Source organism: Heteronotia binoei, chromosome 15 (genome assembly GCF_032191835.1).
Source record: "Heteronotia binoei isolate CCM8104 ecotype False Entrance Well chromosome 15, APGP_CSIRO_Hbin_v1, whole genome shotgun sequence".
In the NCBI taxonomy this organism is placed as follows: domain Eukaryota; kingdom Metazoa; phylum Chordata; class Lepidosauria; order Squamata; family Gekkonidae; genus Heteronotia; species Heteronotia binoei.
Window position 1 is genome coordinate 44004917 of NC_083237.1, and position 19634 is coordinate 44024550.

A 19634-nucleotide genomic window follows, 5' to 3' on the forward strand; every position below is an offset into this window, starting at 1 on the left:
ATATAAAATTTTTTGCCACTGTGTGACACAGAGTGTTGGACTGGATGGGCCATTGGCCTGATCCAACATGGCTTCTCTTATGTTCTTATGTGTATTCCTGCTAACAGCCCCGAATGAAACAAATAAACAAATCTCCTACATATTGTCAGAACGGGTAAGAGAGACAGCCACCTAGGGATGCCAGCCTCCAGGTGGGACCTGGGGGATCCCCTGGAATTACAGCTCATCTCCAGACTCCAGAGTTCAGTTCCCCTGGAGAAAAAGGATGCTTTGGAGGGTGGAACCTATGGCATTGCAGCCCACTGGGGTCCTGTCCTTCCCAGGCTTCACCCTCAAATCTCCAGGAGTTTCTCAACCTGTAGCTGGCAACCCTCCCCCCCCCCCCACCAACTGATGGCCAAGGGGGACCTGGCAACAACTAAGAGATGTACTGTGTATCCCTGATGTATAATTTCGCAGCCAAGACTGTGGCAAAGAAGGATTTAATCCCAATGCACAGTTTCCCTGATACAGAACAGCCCCCACCAGGGCCTCTTTTTAGCATCAACAGAGGAAAATGGCAGGAGACTCCCACCTCCCAGGCAGCCTAGCCCCAATCTATACACCCCCAACACACACACACCACGTGGCTGAAAATGGCAGCTACGCACATCGGGAGATCCAGTCATAGGTGTACCAACCCACATGTAGTTAGTCCTTAAGTGGTTATTGTCATGTACAATATTGTGTTCTGAAATGTTAGGTATGCCTGCCAAAGATCCAAATCTCTGTGCGTAAAAGGTGGGGAGGAGCCTGTGTCTTGCTGTCTTGAAGATGACATAGATGATAAATACACTACACGTGCAATTGTGCAGTCCTAAGCAGAGTTATGCCTTTCCAAATCCATTGACTTGAGTGGATTTAAGAGAACATGACTGCTCAGCAGCCAGAATAGCCCACAGCAAGCCTCAGATTCAGTGGGAGCTCACAGGAGCACAGCTCCTGAACCTTTCTGATCGTTCCACCTCCTTGCCCATTGATTAGTATGTGCAGCTGCATAACAAGCCCTGGATAAGCTCCACCACCTATTTTTCTACAAAACAACCCCTGGCCCACAGCCTGAGCCTGTAGAGCTTGAAAGCTAAGCAGGTAGGGCTGCCAACCTCCAGGTGGTAGCTGGAGATCTCCTGGGATTACAACAGAGATCGGTTTATCTGGAGAAAATGGCTGCTTTGGAAGGTGGCTGCTATGGCCTTATATCCCAGTGAAGACCCTCCCCTCTCCAAGATCCATCTCCCCCACTCCATCAATCTGCAGATATTTTCCATCCCTGCATTGGCAACCCTATAAGCAGGGTCGGCCATAGTTCCAGGGTCGCTCTGTAGAGACAGGCAATGCCAAACACCTCTGTTCATCTCTTGCTGTGAAAACCCCACAAGGGATCGTCGTAAGCCTGTTGCAACTTGATGGCACTTAATTATTATTAACACTCCTTATGATTGAACTGGAAAGGTCCTTTTTGTGTGTGTGTGTTCAGACCACTTACTATACACTGTCTCAGAATGTGTATCTTACAACCTCATGTGATCGCGGCATGTATCCCACCACCCCGCTCAGCAGCGTTTGGCAGCTTTCTTCCAGCCTAAGAAGCCTTCCACAGACTTAAGTGGCTCTTTGTCTAATTTAAGTGGCTCTTTCGCCCACAGGAAGAGCCACTTAAGTTGTAGGCAGGCTCCTAGGCCTGGAAGAAGGCTTCAAACTTGGCTGAGCAGAATGAGCAAACATTTGCCAGTATTGATATTATCCAGCTCCATACAAAATGGAAAGGAAAATTAAATCGAGAGTTGTTTGGCCACCAAATGAATTTGTTGAAAAGGTGATATCTGGGATTGTGGTCATTGTAAATGTGCTTCCTTAGGATATCATGCAATAAATAACATTTATCAATTTTTAATGGGGTCAGAATTGAACTAGGAACTCTCATAGTCTTGGTGTTACTACGCTACACCACCTTGTAACAAAAAGGATAGCAAAAACCCTTCCACCAAACTGGGGATGAATTGCTATATTATGTGACCCTTTGGCCTATAATGAGCCTTTGGACTTAACTGCATTTCTGTAATGTTACAGATTTAATGTTTAGGATTTTGTCCCCATCCTGGGCATGCCTGGTCAATTTTATTTGTGTGTTTACCTGTCTGAACCAACTTAAGTTGTAGGCTCCTAGAGTTGGAAGGTACCTTCTAGACTACATAGTCCAACCTGCTACTCAGAAATCTAAAGCCAGCACGTTGCTGACAGATGGCTGTCCAGCCTCTGCCAGAAGATCTCTGTAAGGGAGAACCTCCATTCTTCCTCCCCCCGCCTGAATAATTGGTAAATTACACATTCCATCATGGCATATGCATGTCACGTGGATATCAAATTGCAGTCTCCATGGATATATATCTATTTGCAAGTCCCACATTTTCCACATACGCCTCGCAGCTATATGTGTGTTTCCGTGTCCTTTCTTTTTTTTCTTTTGGTTGTCAAGTCACAGTTGACTTATGGCAACTGCTTGGGGTTTTCAAGGCAAGAGATGTTCAAAAGTGGTTTGCCACTGCCTGCCTCTGTGTAGATACCTCTGTCTCTCTCCAAGGTATGGCCAATAGTTACCGACAGTTCCCCTACCTAGGCATTCTCGGTTGTGGCTCCCACCTGGGGGAATCACCTGCCTAAGGAAGTCAGGAAGTCTGCCACATCTGTCATTCTGCTGAATGTGTAAAATGGAATTGTTCATTCAGGAGAGCACTTTTATCAAGGAAATAAGGCTGTAAAGAATAGCACTGTTTACTGTATACAATATCTTGTTCTCACAGCATTGCTTTCTAATTCTTGCCATCGGGTCTTTGCATTGTTTATGGTATGTCTTATACTTTTAATTGCTTTGTTTTCTAATTTTGCAACCCGCCTTGAATCTCAGAGCAAGGGGCAGACTATAAAAAACATCAAGTGCATCACAGTGAATGAATATGTGCCTGAATGCCAGACGCACGAAAAGCCATAAAATGGTTCAGTGTTGTATACATGCCAAGATTCATGTACAGCCTAGTGCAGCTGTGTATCTCATGCATTTTTAAAATGGGTCCCATTTGTTCTTGGGTGTCATAGCCAGGCATTATGCCACTTGTTCCACAAGCCATACCCCACCTCACCATTTCCAGGGGCTGGTACCTCCAGACTTGGAGTCAGGATAGAGCCGCCGCCACCATCATCCAGGCGTGGGTGCCAGGATGGTGGGAGGCGTGTGACAAAATCCATAGGTTTGGTTTCTATGGACGATGTTCTACCCAAGATTAAAATAGGACTGGTACCCAGGGATGAGGCCGCTGCACAGCTGGTACCCACATATGGTACTAAGCCTAAGTACCCGGCTCTCATCTAGAGCTGCTAGACATTTGGGATGCAAACAAGACTGGGATTCAGGGAGGAGCCGTAAAGAATGGATCTGGGATGGAGGGTTGTGCGAAACTTAATGGATCTCTATAGGTGGTGGTGAGACAGAAGGAAAGGCGGAAAGGAAGAAGAGAAACTGTGCGTTTGATCTAGTCAAGTTAGGTTGCGTGCATTCCCTCCGAAGAGAGATTTCAGCCCAAACTAATTTCAGCCTCACTTGTGAGAACACCCTAAGTACCTAGTTTTGTGGAGGGGGCGGGGAGCTTGCCTCTAGAGAGATGCTGGCTATCAGAAGGAACATCAGGCTCCGGGAAGGGACTGTGTTGCGGGGATCTAGCTGAGGCTGAATCCCCAGGAACTGTTCCAACCGGTACCCAAGGATACAGGATTTCTTTTTTAAATGGATAAGCGGGGACATTAACAGGACGAGAACCTCCATGCTTTAGGAAGGGTGTGGGCTGGGGCTGGTACCCCCAAAGCTGTGTGGGTAGCCGGGAGTGGGAGAGGAGTTGAGGGTGGGGCGGTGGGGAGGAGTAGAGATGCAGGGTTGAGGCTGGTGACTGAAGATGGGGTGTGGTTGTCAGATCCCTTCCCCTTCCCCACACCCACGTGACACTATGAATGAGATTGGGGGGAGGCTGGGCAAAACCATGCATTCCTGAACAGCAGAAAGAGAGCAGGGTGGGGGCGGGGCAGGGAGGCAGAGAGAGAGAGAGCGAGAGCATCCTCCCCGGCATTGAGAGGGTGGGAGGGAGGCAGGCAGGGCGGGAGCGACTGGCAGCATCGCAGCCTTGGGAGACTGAGCTGATCTCAGCCAGCGAGGGGGGTGGGTGGGGGGGCGCCATGGAAGCTTGAAGACCCCTCTCCCCCACAACTCCCGGGGCGTCCTCCCTCCCTCTCCGAGCAAGCATCTGGACCTAAATCCGCCCCCCCTGCTCTAGAAGGATCGCAAGGGCACCCACCGGAGAGGGGCGAAGGTGGAGTGCCGAGCGGGGGGGGGGGACCATCCGGAAGGTCCCCCCCAAGGAGAGCATGTGCTGAGCGGCTGCCATCCTTGGCAGGTAAAGGGGGGACGCGGAGGGAAGAGGGTGGCCCGCGTGGGTGGGTGGACTGTGGGGAGGCGGCTTCATCTGGTGGGGGGGGGGCGGGCGGGGAGGTCTTTGTGCGCGGTGGGGGGAGCATCCCCCGTCTCCGGTGGGGAAGAGAGCCGGGGTTCCCAGGAAGGGGCAGCGGTTTCTCGCTCCGAGGGGTGCAGCTGAGGGGTGGGGGGGGGGCGCATGGCCGCTGCTGGAGGTGACACTCGGTAGCCATAGTGTGCGGCCACCTATGCGCGGACCCCGCCACGCCCCCCTCCGGAGGCCCTTTTCCTTCCCATGCGGGGTCTCCCTGTGTGATCTGCGATGGGGGAAGCGGCGTCTATGGGGCACAGGCGAGTGCGAAAGTGGGGGGGGGCACTTTTTTTTAACCCTTCGCCTTCTTCGCGCATGTATACATCTTGCTGGTCTGAGGGGGTCAAAATCCGGGGTGTGGGAGGGTTGTGTGTGTGGACGTGTCTTTTCCTTGAGCATGGCGTGCAGGTTTACCGAGACAGGTGGATAGGTACCTCCATGTGTACCGCACATGTGTGGACTATCCGGATGCACATGTGGCGGAGGGGGGGTTGTATGAGCTGGTGCCGATGGTGTGTGCCGTGTGCCTTTTTTTGGTAGGCACCTTCGGAAGTGTTGGCAGGCATGTGTTTGAGACAGAACCGGGGGGGAGTGAGAACATGGAAGGAAGAGGTGTGCCATATGTTTTAGGCTATACATTTGTCTCTCTGTGTATTTGCACATGCCATCATGTGCCCCATTATGCAAGCTCCCCTTCCGATAAGCTTAATGTGCAGCTGTCAGTTTATAGGGTACATGCACATTAATATTTCTGTCTGTGTGTGCACGCATGCAAATGTCTTTTTCTGCATAGCGGCATGTGCACACCACACATGGCTCTATATCCATATGCATATATGTGCATGCATTTGAGCTTCTGCATGCATACCATGCACATTTCCTTTGCGGTGGCCATATCTTTGTATGAACATTTCCCCCCTGTATATGTGTGTGTGTGTGTGTGTGCATGTCTTTTTGCAGTTGTGAATTGGTAGGTGAGCACTTGTGTGGGCATGCTTATCTGAATGGATGGGTGTCAGGGCTTTAATAGTATGTGGATCCCTCTAAAATGTGCCAAATGAATCGATGTAGGTCTGAGAGCATGGTACTAGACATATGCATGAGCATTTCTCTGAATCTGTGTGCATGCATGTGTGATTTGACATCTTAAGCACAGAACCTGCCTTTTCTTTTGTCTTTCCCCCCCTTTTGGCCATGGGATTCAGCATCCCAATAATTCTAGCTTTCCTGTGGAATATGAAGGCAAGTTTCTAGTATGGCTGGTTGTGAAGCACAGTGCAGGAAATGCATGAAGAGTATTTGGAGAAAAGGGGTTGAATAGGGCATTCTGTAAATGGGTGGGGCTTCAATGCCCTGCATACTCCTCTCCTTGCCCCCCCCCATCCAAGTCGTATGTCCTTCTTGCAGTCCGCCCCCTTGTCCTTTTCCCCTTTGCAAAAAAAAAAAAAATCCAAATTTTTATCACAATTGTAACACTGTTTGGCAAAGGATACAGATCTCTGCAGATTCACTGACGTGTTGTGGACATATATCATATGGATCTTGTGTGTGTGTGGACCGAATTCATACAGCCCTGAATTTGTCACCTTCACTAGATGTGCCTTGATCTCTGTGTTCACATATGGTGTGGGTGTAGGCATGAAATCTGCAAGAGAACATCCCCGTCACACAATATATGTGCTGTGGCAGCCACAGTCCATCCGTGCGCAGGCACACTGTGAACGGCTCTAGGTGTGATTTGCCCCTTTGGCACTCGTTCACAGCCAAAACTCATGCTGGGCTGTAAATTTATCTCCATGTGGTTCCTTAGGTGCTGGCGTGGATGCTGTGTGTCCATGTGCGCATGCGCGCATAATTTTCCCACTGTACTCTATGGGCTTGTAATGGAAGTGGGGTTTCAGTCTCTCCTTGTGTGATGGTGTCCCGCTGTGAATCCTTGTCCAGCAATGAGCTGCATGGACAATAAATCAGTCTCAGCATTGTGCAATCCTGGGGTTACAGACACTACTTATCTAGATTTCCTTAGTTCTATAGTTCTGTCATGGTTTCTGTCTCCCAGTTTCAATGTATCTTTATACTTCTGTGCTGTTAAATTCTAGGTGCTCTTCTGTTTAATGTTTGGTAGGTGTAGTTCTGGTGTGTGTGTGGTGTGTGCGCTTCTGTCTCAGGATACTTACATATTCTGTACTAATTATTGTGTATAAGAAAGATGCGTACACTTCTCTATGCCCTTTTAGATACATGCGTGATATATAATGCTCTTTCCATGATAGGTTGGTTAGGCACCTCTATTTCTTCATACGTTAGTAGTGGAAGCTTATGACAATACTACAGCCCAGCTTGATGCTATTTTTATTCAGAAGATCTCCTTTACTTTAACGGGACTTTCTTCCAGGTAAATGTGCATCAAATTGCAGCCTTATATCCTAATCCTTTGTATATTTATTCAGAAGTCAGGCTTTGTGCAATGAGATTTATTTCCAAGCCAACAAGCATAGGAGCATATATCCTTAGAAATCAATATGTTTTGAGATCCTTCTCTCATATTTCTTATGGCCAGTCAGGCAGGTTACTGTTGTTCCCATTGTACAGATGAGACAGTAAGGTTCAGAGCTGCTGGTGATTTCCTTCAAGTCTCCCAATGAATTTATGGCTAGTGAATATTCAATTTCTACCAGGGTTTTTTTAAATAGCAGGAATGCACAGGAACGCAGTTCTGGCTGACCCGGTGCCAGGGGGTGTGGCCTAATATGCAAATGAGTTCTCGCTGGGCTTTTCTGTGCAAATAATGGTGACATCAGGGGGTGTGGTCTAATATGCAAATAAGTTCCTGCTGGGCTTTTTCTACAAAAAGCCCCCAGGTTTCTACTATTCTTAGTGCCACATTCTAGTGCATGGGTGGCCAAACTTGCTTAAAGTAAGAGCAGCGTAGAATAAATGTCAGATGTTTGAGAGCCACAAAACAGAAAAGAAGGAAGAAGGAAGGAAGGTGGGAGAGGTGGGAAAAAAGTAACTTTGACTGGCTTGACTTGGAGAAGTGATTTAAAGAGAGAAATGCCTTCTCCAAGCCAGTCAACACGGCAGTGGGGGCTTCAAGAGCCACACATTTTGTGTGAAAGAGCCACATATGGCTCCCGAGCCACAGTTTGGCCTCCCCTTCTCTAGTGAAATATCTGAATGGTAGTCAGATATAATGGTTACCAAGGCAGGACAAAGTCTGCACAAAAACAGTTGTAATTTTATTATCCATGAAATCCAAATAGCAATGTTTTCCCAAGGAGATGGTTTTGCAATTCCTTTCATGGGTCATCTTAAGACATGTGTGTGCTTGGGTGTACATTTCCAGTGTAGCACTATAGGGCATGACTGTATGATGCTTGCTAGATGCAATGTGAAAATAGAATTGTCAACCTCCAGGTGGCACCTGTAGATCTTCAGCTATTACAGCTGATCTCCAGATAACAGAGATCAGTTCCCCAGGAGGAAATGGCTGCATTGGAGGGTGGACTCTATGGCATTATAACCTGCTGAGGTCCCCCCCTCCCAAAACCTGCCCCCCCAGGTGCCATCCCCAAAATCTCCACGTATTTCCCAACCCAGAGCTGGCAACCCTACTACAGTATCAAGCCAAGGATTCATTTAGTCCCACCGCATGCAAAAGGTTGGATCCAGGCAGTGTTTCAGCTCATGCCTTGCCCAATTGTGCACTGATTACAGTGTCCGACTAGGGTCAGGGAGACCCAGGTGCGAATCTCTGCTCTGCCATGGAAAGTTACTGGATGACCTTGGGCCAGTCACACACTCTAAGCCTAACCCTATCTCACAGGTTTGTTGCAAGGGTAAAATGGAGCAGAGGAGAATGAGGTAAGCCACTTCTGGGAGAAAGGTGGGATATAAATGAAGCAAGTAAATAATTAAATAGATTCTCCTCCTTGTGATAAAAAAGAACCTTTTATTGAACCTCTTCTGTCCTTGGAGTCTGGCTGTGGAAAACAACAGGTTAAAAACAGCCTGAAGGAGGGCAATGGCAGGAGAGAACTGGTGGGGAGGGAGAGGGTTAAGCACCCCCATCATGCATGCTGATTTTCCCCTTGCATATCATACCCCAGTGACACAAGACCTTTCCAGCCATATGATTGTGGGTACCAGGAGCCTACCAACAACGCATGCATTGTCCACGACCTTCCAGATACACTTGTCATCATCCGTTCATCTGAAAAGGGCACCATGCCTGTTTTTTGCTTCACTGCATACTACACCAGTCCAAAGTTTTCAACACTGTTTGTACTGAAGAAGAAAATATGCTTGGTGCTCGTATCAGACAAAATGGAGATAACGTGTAGGGAGGATCACTGTGTGAGGTTGGAGACCCCAAAGGCAGGGCTTTTTTTTTGTAGCAGGAACTCTTGCAGGGCTCTTAGTACAGAGCCTACTGTAAGTCCTTGGAGGATTGGCTACATCAGGGGTGTGTGGCCTAACATGCAAATGAGTTCCCGCTACAAAAAAAAAAAAGCCCTGCCCAGTTTGGTGTAGTGGTTAAGTGCGTAAACTCTTATCTGGGAGAACCGGGTTTGATTCCCCACTCCTCCACTTGCACCTGCTGGAATGGCCTCGGGTCAGCCATAGCTCTCACAGAGGTTGTCCTTGATAGGGTAGCTGCTGTGAGAGCCCTCTCAGCCCCACCCACCTCACAGGGTGTCTGTTGTGTGTGGGGAGAAGATATAGGAGATTGTAAGCCGCTCTGGGTCTCTGATTCAGAGAGAAGGGCGGGATATAAATCTGCAATTCTTCTTCTTCAAAGGTAACGTTTGAACGGCTTCAGACAACTGTGGAATTGTATCACGTTTGCTTAATAATGCATTGGACTAGATCCAGTGCAAAAGTTCTGCTTGCGCTAGACATCTCATCCAAGTGGGAATGCAAGAAAAACACCACCGTGGCTGCTTGCACTAAGTTGTACTTATCCCCACTCACAATTCTTTTGCAATCAATTTCTGGGCAGTGTAAAATACAGGGATGAATGTGCTATCCGTCGCACAAGGTCTTGTGCCTCCGGAACTGCACTAAGTCCGCTGATGCATCTGCTTATCCATTGTTGGATCCAAGCCACTGTTCCTCCCTCTCATTTCCATTTTACAGAGACCAACAGAGGGCAATTTACACCAGACACCCCCACCCAGTGAATTCTTTGGAACCGAACTCAGGTTTCTCCAGCAATTCAAACCCTTGACTGCATGGCTGTGCCAAAATTTGGGTGCAATTTTGTGAAGAGACACTCACGTTGGCATGAGTTCACATGAGCATCTGAGCCCCAGTGTGGGCTCCAGAAAGAAAGGGGTAAAGTAAGAGGAAGTCTGTGTGTTTCTGAGAGAGAGGGAGAGAGTAAGCAGGCAAGTATGCACGGGTGACACCAGGAAGAGCTGGCCTCATTTGGCCTCATTTCACACCCACTGCACGTGGCACTAGAGGGCTGCAGGAAGGCTCAGTAGGAAAGGACACACACTACATGCTGAGCAGCGCATGAACCTTGTGTCATTAGGGTCAGCTTTGTCCCAGGAATGGCACTCTGCAGCCCATGCAGATGACCTTTTCTCATATCTGAGATCAGACTATGTGCTATGTGTGCATGCACATAGTCCCCCCCCCAAAAAAATACATGCCTAGCAGCTTGCAATTTGCAACCTCTTTGCACACAATGTCCCACTTCCTTCCCTCATGTGGAGAAATTTAATTGCTAAGTTGGGCTTTTGGAGAGGACAACAGCCAGGTCAGCAAGGTGTGGGGGAAGAACAATCAGCCTTTTGTCCCCCCCCCCACACACAATTTTTATTTCCTCTGTTTCTCATCTCTCTTGCTCCCTCCCTCCTCTTTCTCTTTCCATCCATCCATCATGTATCAATTTAATTAAATTCTGTATTCCAGGTTGTGTTCTCTGCAATTGTTTCTCAATTCCTGACAATTGATGAAAACCATTTCTGGAGTGTGGTAGGGGGAAGAGCAGGTGTCTCCCCTCTTCGTGTGTCCCCCTCTACCTCCATAGATCGGGTTTCTGGCAGGGGAGGCTCTTTCTATCTCTCCCTGCCCCACCATTCTCTGGCTGGCATTCTTCCAAACAGCGCCTGCGCTGCCTCTCCCTCGCCCAGCTGGGCCTGGCTATTCTTAGCTCTCGAGTCTTTGATTCATGCTTCTAAGAGTATTTCTGCTGGGTGTGCAGAGAGAACAGCTACTGCGGTGTGAGCGGGAGGAGGGGATAGGCACATGCCTGGCTCTGTGCGTGCAAGAGCGTCTATCTGTGCAAGCATGCAGACACACATTCCCTGGGATTGTCAGGATGTATGTGGGCATGCATGAGCTCGTGCTTAGGAGACAGCATATATGTATGTATCTTTGTGCACCTGTTCCTGGACATTTGGTTTTATATGTGGGAGCTTGCACATTATTAAGAGTGGGTGTATATTGCCCATACAGATGCAAAGGGGCATGTGTACATACAAAGGTCCATGCTTGCATATAGGTAGGCATCTGCCCGAAGGTAAGTGATTCAAAATGGACCCATGTCTCAGGATGTAAGACAATATATGTGTGATGTGTATCCCTGTGCATTCCTTTTGTACTTGTCAAAATGCTTGTAAGTGCGTCCAGGTTTTGTATGTGTGTGTGTATGTGCATGCTCCTGTATTTATGAAAATACGCATGTGTAAAAAAATCACTTTCAGGGATGCTGGTCGTCTATGAGATTATGCATGTATCTGTATGAATCTTTGGGTATATGCATACTCTTTTGACTTGTGAAGTGTATTAGTCTGAAGGTGTTCATAAGCCAGTTGTGACTAACATGTCCATAATCATGTGACTGTAAACACACATCTGGTCCATGCTGATGCTGCACCTCAGTATACTCTCTGTTCAGTTGGGGTTAGAGTAAGAAAGGGATGGAGGGTTGTATGAAGGGGGGTGGTGTTGGTGTGAGAGAGAGTGTGAAGATTTTCCTGTGTAAATCTATTTTAGCTCAGAGTGACAGCTAAGTGGTATAGCGGTTAACTTGATCTGGGACCTAAGCAGAGCTTTTTTTTTTTTTTTGAGCAGGAACGCACAGGAACGCAGTTCCAGCTGGCTTGGTGTCAGAGGGTGTGGTCTAATATGCAAATGAGTTCCCACTGGGCTTTTTCTACAAAAAAGCCCTGTGTGAAACAATTGTGATTGCAGGGGGCATGGCCTAATATGCAAATGACTCCCTGCTGGGCTTTTTCTCCAAAAAAGCCCTGGACCTGAGAGACCAGAGTTCAAGCTATAAAGCTTTTGGGGTGACCTTAAATCAGTCACACCCTCTCATAGCTAGGGTTGCCAAGTCCAACCCCAGAAATATCTGGGGACTTTGGGGGTGGAGCCAGGAGACTTTGTGGGTGGAGCCAGGAGACACTGGGCGGAGCTAGGGGGAGGGGGGAAACGGCGTCTCGGAGTGGGCGACGCCGCTGCGCAGCTGCCGCCTCTTCTCCGCTCGCCGTGGCTGCTCCTCCGAGATGGGCTCAGGCTGAGCCCATCTCGGAGGAGCAGCCATGGCGAGCGGAGAAGAGGCGGCAGTGGCGCGGCAGCCTCGCCCGCTCCGCCTCTGCGGTGGAATCGGAGGGGGGGTGGAGGCGGGCCAGGGGCGTGGCGAGCCGCGAGTCCAGGTCCTAGAAGGGCCCGGATTCGCTGCTCGCCATGCTCCTGGCCTGCCTCGCCCTCCCCTTCTCTGGTTTTGCCTGCGCTGCTCTTGGCTGCTCCTCCAAGATGGGCTCAGCCTGGGCCCATCTCGGAGGAGCAGCTGCGGTGGGCGGGGAGGGGGCGGCAGTGGCGCGGCGGCCTCTCCCGCTCCAGGATCGGGCGGCTCGCCATGCTCCCCGGCGCCGTTTCCCCCCCTCCCCCCACTTCAGTTTTTTTGGGGAGCGGGGGAAGAGGGTGGAAATCCTGGGGTCCCCCGCCAGGGCGGGAGGGTTGGGAAGCCTACTCATAGCCTAGCCTACCTGACAGAGTTGCAATGCAGACACAATGGAACAGAGAATCATATACACCACCAGGGCTTTTTTGTAGAAAAATCCCAGTGGGAACTCATTTGCATATTAGACCACACCCCTGACATCATCATTGTTTCACACAAGGCTTTTTTGTAGAAAAAGCCCAGCAGGGACTCATTTTCACATTAGGCCATACTCCCTGATGTCAAGCCAGCCGGAACTGCATTCCTGTGTGTTCCTGCTCAAAAAAAGCTCTGTACACCACTTGTAGCTCTTTGCAGGAAGGACAGATAAAAATGGATTAATACAACATAAGTATTAGATATTCACCCACGTGTGGGGTGGGGGTTGCAAAAAAACGTGTTCAGCTTCTCAAGCATGTGAAAGAGCTTGGCCATCGTGCACTGGGAACTTCTCCTGCTTAAGTTCCACTGAAATGGTTGTTCACTGCTTGAAATCATTTCAGTCCATCTTTCTCAGGAGATCTTCCCCTTGGATAGTGCCCTGTGAGAGTACAGCTTATGACACACACACATCTGTTAAGATGAGAACCAGTTTGGTGTAGTGGTTAAGTGTGCAGACTCCTTTCTGGGAGAACGGGTTTTGATTCCCCACTCTTCCACTTGCAGCTGCTGGAATGGCCTTGGGTCAGCCCTAGCTATCACAGAATTGTCCTCAAAGGGGCAGCTTCTGTGAGAATTCTCTCAGCTCCACCCACCTCACAGAGTGTTTGTTGTGGGGGAGGAAGATAAAGAAGATTGTGAGATGCTCTGAGATTCAGATTGGAGGGCACGATACAAATCCAGTATCATCATCATCTTCTTAAGTACACCAGAAATGCACTGGAGGGCAGACATTGGAAGTAAATGGTGTTGGAGGGAAGGCAGCTAGGCTCCTCTGTCAGAATCCTGAAGTACTGAAAAAGCCATATATTTTTACTGAAAAGCCATATCTTGCTAGTCCTCATGCCACCCTTGGTTATTTCAGCTTCTGTGGGGCCGGATCTGTCTCTTTGCCACATAGTCAACGGATGGCTACCTCACAGTCTGGAACAACGCACCCACCATCTGAGAGGAGGGTTGGCCCTCCCGTTAGACAGGGTGAGGCAGCTGACAGATTTGCGTGTACTAGGATGCGGAAGCAAGCTGTTGTTTTTTTCTTTTTTAGTTTAGTATCGTTAAAATAGTTTCACCACCATGGCAAAGCACCATTTGGATTTTCTGACTCACTCACCAAAATATCATAACGTTCCACTCTGCCTCAGAGAGATGGGGTTGGTTCAGACATCATGTGAAACCATGAACAGGTGACGGTCCAAATGCAGGGCATTCTGCTACCTGTGATTAGCTAGTGTATGTTAGAGGCTCAAAGGAGGATCTGAAATCATGGTTTGAACTTGGTTTATTAACCACACTTAGTTTTAAAGATGGTTTCACATGAGGCATGAAAGTAGACATCCTGCTTTTAGGGCTGAGGGTGTCAGTAAGCTGGAGAGCGGGGTGACCCTCTGTTTCCCAAGGAGAGTGATCATTCAAGAAGCTGGGTAATGCTCAAACAACATTTATTTACTGCATAACTTACAGGTGTGGTCCTGCATAGGGTAGTTCCTCTGCCCCCTGATAGGGTTGCCAGGTCTGTGTTGGAAAATGTCTGAAGACTTTGGGGGTGGATCCAGAAGAGGGCAGGGTTTGGGGAGGGGAGGGGAGAGGCCTCAGCATGGTACGATGCCCTAGAGTCCACCTTTAAAGCAGTGATTTTCTCCAGGGGAGCTGATCTCTGCCAGCAGGAGGTCAGTTGTAAAAGTAGAGTTGCCAATCCCCAGTTTGGGGGCAGGGGATCCCCAGTTTGGAGGCCCTCCACCCACATCAGGGTCATTGGAAAGCGGGAGCGTAGGAGAGGGAAACGTCTGCTGGGCACTCTGTTAAATCCCATAGAGACCAATTCCCATAGAGTATAATGGAGAATTGATCTGTGGGTATCTGGGGCTCTGGGGGGGGGCTGTTTTTTGAGGTAGAGGCACCAGATTTTCAGCATTACCTCCAAGCCTCTCCTCAAAACACACACACACACCCCAGTTTCAAAAAGATTGGACCAGGAGGTCCCATTCTGTGAGCTTCAAAAGAAGGTGCCTGTATCCTTCATTATTCCAAATGGAGGGAAGGCATTTAAAAGGCGTGCAGTCCCTTTAAATGTAATGGCCAGAACTTCCTTTGGAGTTCAGTCGTGCTTGTCACACCCTTGCTCCCGGCTCCACCCCCAAAGTCCTCAGATATTTCTTGAGAGACCTGGCAACCCTATGTAAAAGCAGGAAATCTCCAGGCCTCATCTGGAGACAGGCAACCCTACCCCCTGGGATTGACCATCTGGGTTCCCTCACCTCTTCATACACTCATAAGACAGCCTGTTGCCTCCTCAGTCTTCAGTGCCCAGACTCCAGAGCCCTCTCCTTCTTTCCCCAGCTCCTCACCAGGACTGTCCTTAGACAGCCTGCCACCTGGGAGCTGTGGAAGAGGCCCAGGTCCAGGCTACCCCCTACGCCTCCTCCATCCCAGGGGAGTGCCCTCCTCTGACAGGGTGGCTGCAGCTCCCAATAACCAGTCCCCTGATGCTCCCTCTAAGCTGTGGAGTCTTGTGAGCAAAATTTCTACTTTGTGAGCAGCGGGCATTAAAGTTGTGAGCCACTGCAGAAATTAGCTTGCTCTAGGGCCATTCTTCCTGAGCTGGAGTGTTCCCTCTAAGCTAAGTGTGAGCTGGAGGCTAAAAAACTCTGAGCTAGCTCACTCAGCTTAGAGGGAACACTGGTCCCAACTTAGAAAATGACCTTCCAGCCAGAGCGATGCTATGGGTCTGCTGGCACCAGCCTCACCCTTGCAGCTCCAGGTGGCTCTCCATGCAGCCCCATTCCACAGCTGGATTGAGTCTGGTTCAAAACTTACCAGGGGTCTTAAGGCAAAACCGCTGTTGTGTGCCCTCAGCTGTCACCCCCATTTGCAATGTCTGGATAAATATAATTTTGCAGATTACTTTTCCAATAGCCTGTGGTCTGCCTTTAAACTTTCCACAGATGAATATATATATATATATATATATATATATATATATATATATATATATATATATATACACACACACACACACACACACACACACACACACACACTTGAAACACTCCTGTTCTTAGACGAAGGATCAGTGCTCAAGCATCAACCTGCCTCCCCGTTACAAATTGTTAGAGCCATTTCGTTGCCTGGCTGTACAATGTTTTTCATTTATTTTGCAATAACCATGTTCTCTATTGGTTTTTTTTAAAATATTAAGAGTGAATAACAAAGAACAACAAAACAAGAAGAGGGGGAAGGAAAAACTAACTGTAAAAGGATAAAAGGAGACTTCCGATTTTCTCTGTGACAAATATAAGTATGCTTGCAAAGTTGTCTCTTACTCTGTTTATAACAAAAAAACCCCCCTTTTTCCCATTGTCAGAATTCTTTATTAATCAAAGCCACAAACCATCAAGTCATTATCTGTTTCATGAAAAAAAGTCGACAAACGGGTTTTCCAATCAGCAATAAACAAACTTACTATCTTTTCTCTATTTCTGTATTGGTTTTGAAGTCAAGAAGATGATTTTTTCTGTTTGTTTAAGATATACTAGAAAAACCTATGGCATATTATCAACCACTGCTAGGGTTGCCAGGTCTGTGCTGGAAAACACCTGGAGACTTTGGGGGTGCATCCAGGAGAGGTTGGTGCTTGGGGAGAGAGAGGTCTCAGCATGGTACATTGCCATAAAGTTCACCCTTCAAAGCAGCCATTTTCTCCAGGGGAGCTGATCTCTGCCAGCTAGAGATCAGTTGTAAAAGCGGGAGATCTCCAGGCCCCACCTGAAGGTTGGCAACCCTAACCTCTTCAGCTGTTGGGTGTGATATGGTAAGCCATGCGCTGAACAGCGCCCTTACTGTCTACAAACATATATTTCCTTGTGTGGGGTAGTAGTCAATGTGTCAGACTAGGACCCAGGTATTCTCTGTCCATATCCCCATTTTACCATGGGGCTCACTGGATGACATGGGGCTGGTCACGCTTTATCCTGATCTACCTTACGGGATTGTAGAGGCAACAATATATAAAGGGGAAACCATGAAGGCCTCCTTGTGTTCTGGGGAGGGCAAGGCAGGATAAAGATAATTGAGTAGGTGTGCACTATAGGCAACGGAGATCCAGGTTTAGATAGTCTGGACAGGGAGAACTCTAGCAACTATTGGGGAAGGGCCGTGGGTCACTGGCAGAGCATCTGACTCCCTGGCATCTCCAGTTTACAAAGGATCACACAAAGCGGGTGATGTGAAATACCTCAGCCTGAAACCCTGGAGAGCCACTGTCTGTCAGAGTAGATAATTCTGACCTTGATAAACCAGTGGTCTGACTCAGTGGAAGGCGTGCTTGTTCAGCATGTGTGTGCATCTCCCCAAAGGCAACGAAAGTGAAAAAACTTTAGTTTTCTGGAGACAAACACCAGGAAAGAAGGACTGTCCACGGTAAATAAGCACTGTTAGAACAACATATACAATGCTTGGTGCAACTAAACAATTAAATTACAGATGACAGAGCTCATGTATGTTTTTAACACTCTGAAGCACTATGTAAATGCTAAGTATTACCGTTGACTGGCAAAGATGCCAGTGTTTGGAGGGAATGTTCATCGTTTCTGCCTCCTGCATGATTGCCTATATCTCCTCCGTGGCTTCTGGTCATGCTCCATTCCCCACACATATGTACAGACCCTCACTTTCCCAACACGCTTCTGATCTACTATCACACTGTTCCATTCCAAATCCAGAGAGAGAGAGAAACATCTTCAAATATCACATTCAGAGCACAACATGAAAACAGAGCCAATTTATTCCAGTGAAGGAAATATATCTCAATTTGATTGTTTTGGCATCATCTGCTTTGAATGCAGAATTTTAATTTTCTGGGTGAAGAATGATGTCTTGATGCAGAATACGAACGACGAGGGTGGGATGGGATTAGGAAGGAGATGGTGCAAAGGGCTTCCCCCCCCCCCTTTGTTGTGCACAAGATAGACTAGAGCAAGGATATCAGCCCATTTCAGTCATTGTAATCTTCATGTTCCTATCTTATGCACTGGGAAGGTATACTACACACATCCCTCTTGATACATACATTTGCCATTTTGTGTGAATAGGACTATATGCATACTCTTCAGCTTTGGTACATACAAACACGTACCTTCCAAAATCTGGCTTTCAGCTTGTTTACACCAAAGCTGGAAAAACGTGTGCACACAAAATGGTGACTACTTCCCCAGTATGTGAGGAAGGAAGGAACACCCAAATGACTAGGAAGTATTATATGAACTTAGAATGTACTCTATAACTCCCCCCCCCCGCCAAGTTGCTAAGGATTCTGGGGGGTGTTTTTAGAGTTGTGTCGAAGCTGGAATTCCATATATGGCCTTCCAAATGTCTAGTTGGGCCCCAAAAGCAAGTAGGAGTGGTGCAGCCTGGGTCAAAGCTATAGACAGTGCTGGGGAAATGGTTTTAGAACTCTCTCCCCCCATGCTGTTTCTTGACGGCCTGGTTGGGAAAAACACATAACAATAAAGGCACATGCCCTTACTGTAGCACTTAGAATGAGGCATTTGTTATTGGGGAAGCAGTGGGGAGGGGGCAAAGTTAGCACACACATACACACAGAGAGACACACTCATGCACACTCTTTCAAGTGCTGCATTCCTAACCCACACTGGGTTAAACGCCAGCATCCATTTTTTAGGGCAAAATACCATGCATGGAGTTTTGATTATTCTCTTAGGGGCCAGATGGATGTGATGGAGAGAGATCCCCAGACAGATTTCCTGTGTTTTTTAAAATCTTAAAAGCAGCCACTTGGGAGAGGGGTCAGTCTGGATCAGGGCGGCGATGCAGAAGGAAAGGTTTAAACTTGTTCCCGTACACTTTCTGCCAAAATGTAAACCTTCTGCTGTGGAGCTTCTGTTTGCCCCATCGGAAAAATATGCAAGTACTGGGTTGCCAACTCTTGGAAGACACAAATCAGGCAACGGGAGAGACCTGTTCCAGTGCCCACCCAGCATTTACTTGCTGCAAAGCAGAAGGAGCAGAAAGGTCTGAAGCAGCAGCAGGGAACAAAAGGCTTTGTAATCCCCCCTTTCCCTTGTCATCACAATGCATGATGCCCTCCAGATCTGAATCACTTTGATTGTTTTGGGTAAGATCAGAGGGGGCTCTCTGATTTTACCTTAAGCAGTGCTCCAGGTTGTTCCAGTCATAAAAGAAATAGATATATACAGAGCTTTTTTGGTAGAAAAAGCCCAGCAGGAACTCATTTGCAGATTAGGCCACACCCCCTGACATCACCATTATGCCACGCAGAGCTTTTTGTGTAGAAAAAGCTCAGCAGGAACTTATTTGCATATTAGGCCACACTCCCTGACATCACCATAGTTTCACGCAGGGCTTTTTTTGTAGGAAAAAGCCCAGCAGGAACTCTATTGCATAACTGGCCACACACCCCTGACACCACCATTGTTTCACACAGGGTTTTTTGTGTAGGAAAAAGCCCAGCAGAAACTCACTAGCATATTAGGCCACACACCCCTCACATCACCATTGTTTCATACAGGACTTTTTGTGTAGAAAAAGCTCAGCAGGATCTTATTTGCATATTAGGCCACACTCCCTGACATCACTGTTGTTTCACACAGGACTTTGGGGGTAGAAAAAGCTCAGCAGGAACTCATTTGCATATTAGGCCACACACCCTGACACCAAGCCAGCCAGAACTGCATTCCTACTCAAAAAAAGCCCTGATAAAATCATATGAAGCTCCTTACACCGAATCATAGTATTGGTCTGTTGCAGTTGGTATTGCCTCCTCTGACTTTCACCAGCTCCCCTGGGTCAGATATGGGTCTTTCCTATCACCTACTTTCTGCCTTTTCCTTTTAAAACTGAAGATGCTGAGAACTGAACTTGCCTATATGGTTGACTGACGTAACTCTGATTTGGAG

General features: G+C 48.0%; 1 protein-coding gene across 5 annotated transcripts in view; it reads left to right on the forward strand.

Annotated features, from left to right (window-relative positions):
- The first annotated feature begins 4406 nt into the window (after window positions 1–4406).
- Window positions 4407–19634, forward strand: part of SHANK1 (SH3 and multiple ankyrin repeat domains 1) — a 112128-nt gene continuing 96900 nt past the window's right edge. For all 5 annotated transcript variants that reach the window (XR_009556228.1, XR_009556229.1, XM_060255691.1 and 2 more), the window contains exon 1: window positions 4407–4478. The gene's annotated coding sequence lies outside the window, so the exon portion shown is untranslated. The remainder of the gene's footprint in view (window positions 4479–19634) is intronic.